Source organism: Pinus tabuliformis, chromosome 5_2, assembly GCF_031772625.1.
Source record: "Pinus tabuliformis cultivar Carrire ecotype Pingquan chromosome 5_2, CPIR1, whole genome shotgun sequence".
NCBI classification, from domain to species: Eukaryota; Viridiplantae; Streptophyta; class Pinopsida; order Pinales; family Pinaceae; genus Pinus; species Pinus tabuliformis.
Genome location: NC_142306.1, coordinates 1,006,353,399 through 1,006,362,530, shown reverse-complemented (window position 1 = coordinate 1,006,362,530; position 9,132 = coordinate 1,006,353,399). Strand labels below are relative to the sequence as shown.

At 33.8% G+C, this 9,132-nt stretch overlaps 1 pseudogene; it reads right to left on the bottom strand.

The window, feature by feature from the left end:
* Positions 1 to 8,332: 8,332 nt before the first annotated feature.
* LOC149162690 (uncharacterized) lies at positions 8,333 to 8,845 on the bottom strand (annotated as a pseudogene).
* Positions 8,846 to 9,132: the final 287 nt, after the last annotated feature.

Below are 9,132 nucleotides of genomic sequence, written 5' to 3'. Positions count from 1 at the left end.
AATAGGAAGCTAAATTAGAAAAGTAATCGTTTGAAGGGTAGCAACCCTAAAGACTTAAAAAGGAAGGGCAGGGGTTACGAGGAAACTAAACTATGAATAAGCCTAGAAGGTGGTTATAAACCCCTATATCTTTTTTCGAGAAATAATTCAGATAAAGTTTTCAAAAAATGAGAATATTTCTCAAGCGTTATAATGTTAGCCTGAGGAATACAATATCTGCACATCCATTAACTTACAAACTTGGCAAGGCTTAAACGATGGGGTTCATATTTCTTCCCACACCATAGCTTTCCAAAGAAGGTAGTTTAGGTGAACAAAACTTAATGCCATGTTCAATCCTCAAACATTTAACCTACAACTAGCCAAATAACCAAACGAAGAGAGGCATAAAGGAAACTGTAGTGAAATTAGTACTTGAAATGCAAAAAGAGCCACAAGAAAATACCTGGCAACGCCTCAACCCTCATGACAATAATTCTTGTTGCATTCCTATTCTATAATAAACGAAAGACCGAATGAGGTGAGGTGGTGTGAGAGGGTAGGGAGGTTAGTTGCTTTTGTAACACCATATCCCATATCCATTGTTGAATAAAATTCCTATAATCTACACCATTGGATCAAGTCCAACACCAAATCCAAGGACAATACAAAAATTAATAACTATAATGTTTTACAATTAGGGAGTCTAGAAAGTTCGCCGAGAGTCTAGCACAATAAATTATGTCACAAAAAAAATGCAAATGATTATAAGGATAGTGGAAAGCAAGTTAGAACCACCTTTTGTTGTGTAATATTCAGATCAACCGACAATTACGAATGTATCATTAATGAACATCATTTAAAGTGACTCATCCAAGGGTTGTAAACATACAATTATGATATATATGTGTTTGTCTGTGTGTGTGTCAAAATGTTCATATTTCAATGGTCCCTCTAAACCATGTATATAACATAGTACCTCTTATAAATTAAAATGAAAAATGTGAGTTCAATTAGTATGGGTAGACCTTTGGTGGTGTAGAAAATAAAAGTAAGTTTCTTTATTACTAGTAATTTAAGTAAAGGGAGATGTAACGATTCATATGCTCAAATGAGAGGAGGATAGAGTATGTGCACCTTGGTATAATTTAGTCATCATTAATGACCCAAAACAATTCTAGTAGCTAGTCCATTCCACTATGACATTTATCAAACTTTTAGAGTGAGCCCAATATGGAAGAGAAGTTTTCTTGTCTTGTTATATTATGTAAATATTTTGACTTGGTCAAACTAAACAAAATAATAATAATAATTAAAACATAAATTTTTTTCACTTTAAAAAAGGGTTTTCATTACAAAAAATTTGATCCCTCCACACTTCATATATCTAAACTTAAATAGATCCAGGCTGCTATTTTAAAACATATAAAATATCACGCATTATTCAAAGATAAAAGGTTAAAAAATATTGTTAAATTAAAATAGTTATAAATCTAAAAATACAAATATTATGAAATGGTAGAAAAAATAGTTGAAAAGATAAAAGTAAAAAGATTAAACATATTAAAGATTATGAAAATTGATTGAACTATAATAACAAACTATTAATTAGAATGACTTATTAATCAGAGTAAATTTATGAAATGTAATACATCAAATTAAAGTAAAATTTAAATATTAAAATGAAAAATATTGGAAAAATAAAGAAAAGAAGTAGGGAGTTGAAGATGAGAAAATGTTTAAAAATAAAATAAGATAAAGATTCAAAGAAAAAAGTAGAAAATAAAAATAAAAAGGAAAAAAAAACAAGCTGAAAAATAAAAGTTCAAGAAAGTCAGTAATAAAAAAATTCATCCCAACAAGTCATAGGGTTACTGTACACTTTCTCAGACTTCACTAGTCAAATAGAAAAAGGATCTCATATACCAGTTTGAATAAAAAAAATGTCTTGTAAATGAGTTTGTTGGGATTGGCTATGACATTAAAATTAGAGGTAAAAAAAAAGCAAATAAATATAATGATAAAAAATTAACGACCAAGAAAAATAAATCCTAGTAGCTAGTCCGTTCAACTTATATTTCTCCCTAAGTTTGTGTGCATAATCAAGAAAAATAAATCCTAGTAGCTAGTCCATTCAACTTACATTGGGCCCTAAGTTTGTATGCATAATCAATACGACTAATGCACAATATTTAACAATAACCTCATGCTAACAATGACAATAGCAACAACTTTGTCTAAAGAGGAGACAATTTCACCTAGATGGTAACTTTAGCACCAAAAATAGATATTTTTTATTTTTGTCAAAAATATTGATTTAGAAGTGTTCCAATAAAGAATTTGAAGGTAGAAAAAGATTCAGAACCCTCAAACTCTTCTAGTTTGACATCTCTAACCTAGATTTCCATAGTTTAACATCTCTAACCCGAATTTCAAAAAATTTCAACTAGAATTTTTCAAAACGTGTCCAAAAATATATATATTTTCAAAGAAAAATTGTCACCGATTTAGATTACTCTATAAAAATAATCATCCATGATTCCAAGGAATTATACGTTTTCTCTATAGTAATTACAGAGCGGGGAATTAGGTGTTTTCATAATGTATACGGATACTAACCATGTTGACACATGAGACTATGTACTTTTTCATTCTAGTAAATAGCACAGTCATATATATTAATTAAATAATTGGTAAATGTGAGTAAGCATGAAAATACTTATTTCATTCTACATATCACATTACTAAAATTGAAAAAAATCATAAAATATAATTTAATTATAATTTTTATTAATAAATGTAAAAAATAATTAATATATAAGTAAAACTTATATACATTTCAAAAAACACTTTAATATATGTATCTCACTTTACCAAGGAGATTATTAAGCCTTAAATACCACTTACAATATCATGGGCCTGAACCATGGCTTGTCAATAGTTAAAGAACAAAAAAATATCACTTACAATATCATGGGTCTAAACCATGGCTTATCAATACTACATGCTGAAAGAACCAAAAATTCTTTTGTATGATAACTGTTCATATGAAATTTTTTTAATTAACCAATTTTGTTAAAAGCTCAAAAACCACATAAATAATTTGGAGATAAATCTAGATTTTTTCATTGAAGTTAAATCTCTTCCATTCACCTAATAATTATTGATAACTAAATTAACAATTTGGAAGCCTTATTCCAGAATTCTTATTCCATAAGTAGGTAATGTTAGTATCCATACATGCTATGTTAACTACCATCATGGCTTGTTGAGTTGAGAACTAGTATGGAAGAGTTTTAATGTCATGTCATGTCCTATGGAGCTTTTTAATTGGTCAAATTAAATAAAAATAAAAATAAAATAAAATCAATAAAACCAATAATTAAAATAAAATATTGGTAAGATTATTATTTTTTATTTAATTCTAACAAACCATATTATTGACCCATGGTATTCATGTGAAATATAGTCTATTTGAGGGGAAAAGTCTCCAATTAAATTTGTCAAGCAATATAAGAAAATAAAAATTAATTAAATTAAAAAATCGTTTTAATGTAAGATAAATATTTTAAATTGGGGAAAATAAAATAAAATAAAATAAAATATAATAATCTTATCCAAATAAAAAATAAAAATGGTCCATGGTATTGAGAATCTATTGTATGGACCCATGGTATTCATGTGGAAAGTAGCCTATTTAAAGGGAGACATTAAACCACCCTCGATCCATTTTAACTTTGAATCTCACAAATGCAGAGCAATGTCAAATTTCTATAAACAAAAACGGTCCATGGTATTGAGAATCTGTTGTATTGAGCCATAATATTCATGTGGAATGTAGCCTATTTAAAGGGCCAAATTAAACCACTCTCAATCCATCTTAACTTTGAATCCCTCAAATGCAAAGCCATATCAAATTTTTTTCACTCTAAAACTTTGCATATCAAAAGATTTGATAGCTCTCCACGTTTACTAAATAAAAAATTAAAATAAATCTAAGCTTGTTATTTTATAAGTGACTATATTCAACATAAACCACTTCCTTTCCATTATAACATTAATAATTATATTTGTTATTTTACATTATATTATAAAAACAAATGTTATTGCAACTATAGTCGTAATAAAACATTTAAGAAATTCTTCCTTTAGAAAAGATACCAATAATTTTCGAGCAATAAATGTTATATGTTTATATCAATATAGTATATTTCAACAAACTGTTTCCTTTTATTAAAAGTACCATTAAAATGAATTTCTTGTAAGCTTCGCTAAGAAATTAATCTTATGGCATTTTACTTTATTGCAAATAATACATTTATACTTTTATTTAACAATGTGTTGCACTTTCTATACATTTATTTTGTTTCTTACTTTTTACTGTTAATAGAAAGTGAGTCCAAATTTACTTGTTGCATAAAATTACTTGTTCCATATGAAATATGCGACCCGACTCAGACTATACTTCCTGCATGGAAATGGTCACGGTCAGATGCTTCTTTCTTAAAGGTATTATTCCTAAAAGAATCCATCTTTCTGGAAACACATTGATCCATCTTTTCCAATAGCCTTCGACCCTTCCACAGTTACGGTGGTGTGAATAGTATAAATTTCATAACACGTTGATCCATCTTTTCGACCTTTCCACAGTTACGGTGGTGTGAATAGTATAAATTTCATTAAAAATAAAATAATTTTTTATTTGAGGTGAAAATTTATTAAAAGGAAATTTGTTTATATAAAATTTGATGAAAATATTAATAAAATAAAGTTTCAAAAAATATAAAGATAATAAGGAATTTTAAACATCTTGTTACTTTAATTTTTTAAATAAATATTATTAGAAATCTTAATTAATTCATTAAATTATAAATTTTTATTATTAAAATTATAATTTTTTTTGGTACAAATATTTAACATTTTCAAATATTTAATATAATGTTAAATATTAATATTTATTATTCTAACACTTTTTTAGACTAAAATTTTAATAAAATAATAAAAAATTAAAATTAATTTAGATTTATTTTATTTTTTTATTTATCAAGCATCAAAAGAAATAAATTTATTTTTACTTTAAAAAAATTACACCTTAAAACATTTTATATCTAAATACTGAGTAGATTCCCAATAAAATAGATTGAAATTCAGAGTAAAATATTACCTAAATGCTGGAGATGGGGAAATTATTTAAATTTGTCAAAAATCATTTATGTCATTAGATGAAATGGCAGGGTGAATAGAAATATGTAACTCAAACCGACAACATTAGCAAAAAAATGCCTCACCGTATGCACGGGTGACATCTTCCGGGTGGTGAAGGTGCCGACTGCCAAACGGTTTGCAATTCCTTTTCTGTGGCTCTCTGATTTCACCAAACACTGAAGATCGCGGGGTAGTGGCTAGGTGTAGCAAGCAGACACTAGTACCTCGGAAGGTACCATACTTGTGCACTCACAAAATTGAGAAGCACTCAGAAAGGAAAATTCTCCAAGATCGTAACTAAAGGGAGCGGGAACTATAACATTGGTAGAATGTATCCATTAAACATAATGCAGAATTGCAAAGGGAAAAGCCCGTCACGCAATTACAAATTTGAATTCAAATGAATACCACAACATAGCCCTAGGAAGTGGTTGGTCGAAATAATACAGCCCAACAAGGCTTAAAAACGGATTGGTTGTGCCAAAAGTGCCAAGCCATTTTCTAGTCCTGTTGGGCACTCTAATCTCTGCTACTCATTTCCCAGCGCTAGGCTCGCGGACTCCTGAAATCGAGTTTGTAATTGCATAACTCGCTTTTGCCTTTGAAATTTTTCTTTATGTGTGATGGCAGTGTGTACTGAGAAAATTTCATCTCCACGGCCTCTCAATTGTATTTTCCTTTGTGTGCGCCTCGCAATTGTATGAGTGCACGAGTACTTTTGGAGAAACTACTGGCTGGTTACTACCGAAATATTTTATTTTGATATTAATGAATTTCACTTACATATTAAGGTTTAAAAAACTGATTTCCCATAATATATGTGAAACTAAACTTTCTTATTAATAAAATGTATTTAAAAAAATTACACATTATAAAATTAGAATTAACCTCTTTGCAATATCTTTTGTGAATAATAAATAACTAGCATTTGTATTAGATGTTCCAAAGGAAATTCCGTAAAGCAATAGATAAGATAAAATTAGCACAATCAATAATATATTCTATTCATCATGAATGAGGGAATTACACACATATTTATACAATCAATAGTCTGAAGATAGGAATGCTATCTTAGACGTACAGTAGTGTGGTTGAGAGATTCTCTCAACCACACACTAAACTAGAAGAAACTAAATCCCTATAATGTAGGAACAAACTCCTTGAATGGATAATTACAACCATAGACAAGTAGGAATTAATTATTTCCAACTCCCCCCCTTAATGACTACTTGTCATGATAGTGAAATCCATCACCATCACGCGAATTGCATGTACAGAACCTCGAAAACACATTCTGCCACCCTCGGACAGATCCACAACTTCTCTGATCTCGCGGATCCACTTGAGGGTGAATTGGCACGATCCTGGAAGTAAAACCCGCGCCCATTGATGCGATTAATGGCCTAACAGTCGCGCCAGTTGGCCTTCCTGGCGTTGCTGTCAGCGCGAAAAGCGCCAATCCCCTTCTCCTCAGGAAAAAAAAAATAAAAAAAATCATCTGAGTCCGAGCCAGGTGTTACTGCAGCCCACCTGCTCCTACGAGCACAAAGCTCCTGTGTACACACAGCCACAAAGGCAATCTTCCATCACTGGGCAAGTCCGATCTGCTGTCTCCAAACAGATCAAGGACTTCACTATGCCACCACCGGGCAAAAAACGATCTGCTTCCACTGAACAGATCACAGAGCTCTGATTCGCCACCACCGGGCACGTCCGATTTGCTACCACCGAGCGGATCACGGAACCTCACTTCGCCACCACCGGGCAGATCCGATCTGCTTCCACCGAGCTGATCAAGGATCCTCACTTCGCCACCAACGGACAAATCAAATCTGCTACCACCGAGCATCTCCGCGTGCCACCACCGGGCAACTCCTGTAGCCACTAAGGCTCTATAGATGGTTTCTGGCTTACCAACAACCATCACATTACAGTTACAAAAGATGGTTTCAGGCTGACCACAAACCATTACAAAGTGGTTTTAAGATCACCACGAACTTTCAAATACCTTTAAAAGGCTTACATTTCATTCAACATTTTGGAGTTTCTGGGTACATATAATGATTATTACAACATGCTAGGGAGTCTATTCCACAAACCACACTAACTCAAAAAAATCTTCTTTGTTGTCCACCATAACCGTTGTTGCCGCTCTTTTATCCCATCATTTCATAGTTGACATCTTTGGGTATCTTTGTCAAATAAATTCTTGGATCTCCATGCTTAACCTGTCATTCGTTAGAGTCGCGAATTCCAACAAAATGACTTCATATTGAGGTCGCAAATATCAATATGTATACAAATTTCCAAGACATAAAAAATAACTTTCATGTTACCCAAAAGAACTTTCATGTTACCCAAAAGAAGTTCTTGTTCTTCAAAGCACCAGCCCTTGAATGACACCAGATTGTTGTGCCGCAGCTGCCCAACGGCCGCAAGCTTTGGCCTCAAAGGTCTTCTCCAAGGCTTACAACGCACCAGGCAGTGCTGTAAGTCCAGCAATGAATGAAACAATAGGCTTTTGTGTTCCACTCTCCTTAATAAATGCAGCAGCATCCTCCTCTGCGGTTCCTCCAATTTCTCCTATCAGAACGATGCCTTCAGTCTGAGGATCTTCCACAAAGCGCTTCAAGCAATCTACAAAATTTGCCCCATTGAAAGGATCACCCCCAATTCCCACACATGTTGATTGTCCAAGACCAACAATAGTTGTTTGAAAGACCGCTTCATATGTAAGAGTGCCAGATCTCGATACAATCCCAACACGACCAGGCAGACGCACCAGCAACTTCTGAGCAACAGGAAGGCGCCGGGTGCCACGTTTTCCGCCAGATGTCTGATCACCTCCGCCTTTCTCGTCTGTCCATGCCAACCAGCGCTCCATAGGGAATCCACAGGCGCTCTCATAAAGGGAGACATTACATGATTCGAGAACACATGAATGAAGATCATTAATATAATCCAGAAAAAGAAATTCAAAAAATAAGAATCAATCTGGTGCTCTTCAATGGCACAGCATCTACCTTGCAGACGAGGATCTCATACACAACTAAACGAACCCAAACCATGGGGCCACCTAAAGTTAGGATGCACACACAGTTCACCTGAGGAGACTCGAACCGTCCGTGACGATCGAAGACCATCAAGTCTAACCCAGACCCCTTTCAACTGATTTACACGCGTCCTTCAACTGCCCGACGAGATGCTGTAGCTATTCAACCGTGCAGACAAATTCAAGATTATCCTCAGACGGCGTGGTGGAATCCAGAATTTTAAGCCCCAGAAAATAGAGAAGCTCTTTGCAAGCCTTGTCTTCCGACGCAAATACGCAGTAGTCGAGTCTCCAGTCGACCCGTGTAAGCCGCGCTAGGGAAGAATGGTGAGCACTCCGTCACAAAAGTTTTCGTAGTTCCTGCTTATTTTCCATGAATAAGTCGCCCAGAGTCTTCGATTCGGGGTCCGATAAGGCGCAGCGTTGTGTGAGATATAAGAGGAATTGGTGGGAAGAGAGGTCTCTGCGAGCGGCCTCCAAATATATACAGACGAGCACTGAATAGGTTTGTTTAATGAGGTCAACCGGCATTTCATGGAATGAGGGGGCAGAAAAAGCAGATTCTTCTGTCTGGTGTTGGAGTACGACGGAAAGGGCGGCTCTGGCCATAGCTCTCAAACCATTCTCTTGCAATGGTGATGATAATTCGAGTGCAACTCCGGAGAATTGACGCTGCCCATACAGAGTCTGCTCCACGGACAGGTCGACTCACCAATTGGCAACCACACAACACACGAATGAAGAATAAACAAACCCTAGGAATGCATAGTGCGTTTGTGCCAATAATTTTTTTTTTGATATGAAGCTTGTTGGACTGAATTGATTTACGGATCGAAATCTCACTCTCAAAAAAACTTCAAAAAAATTGTAAAAAAAAAGGCATCAAAACTTGTCTG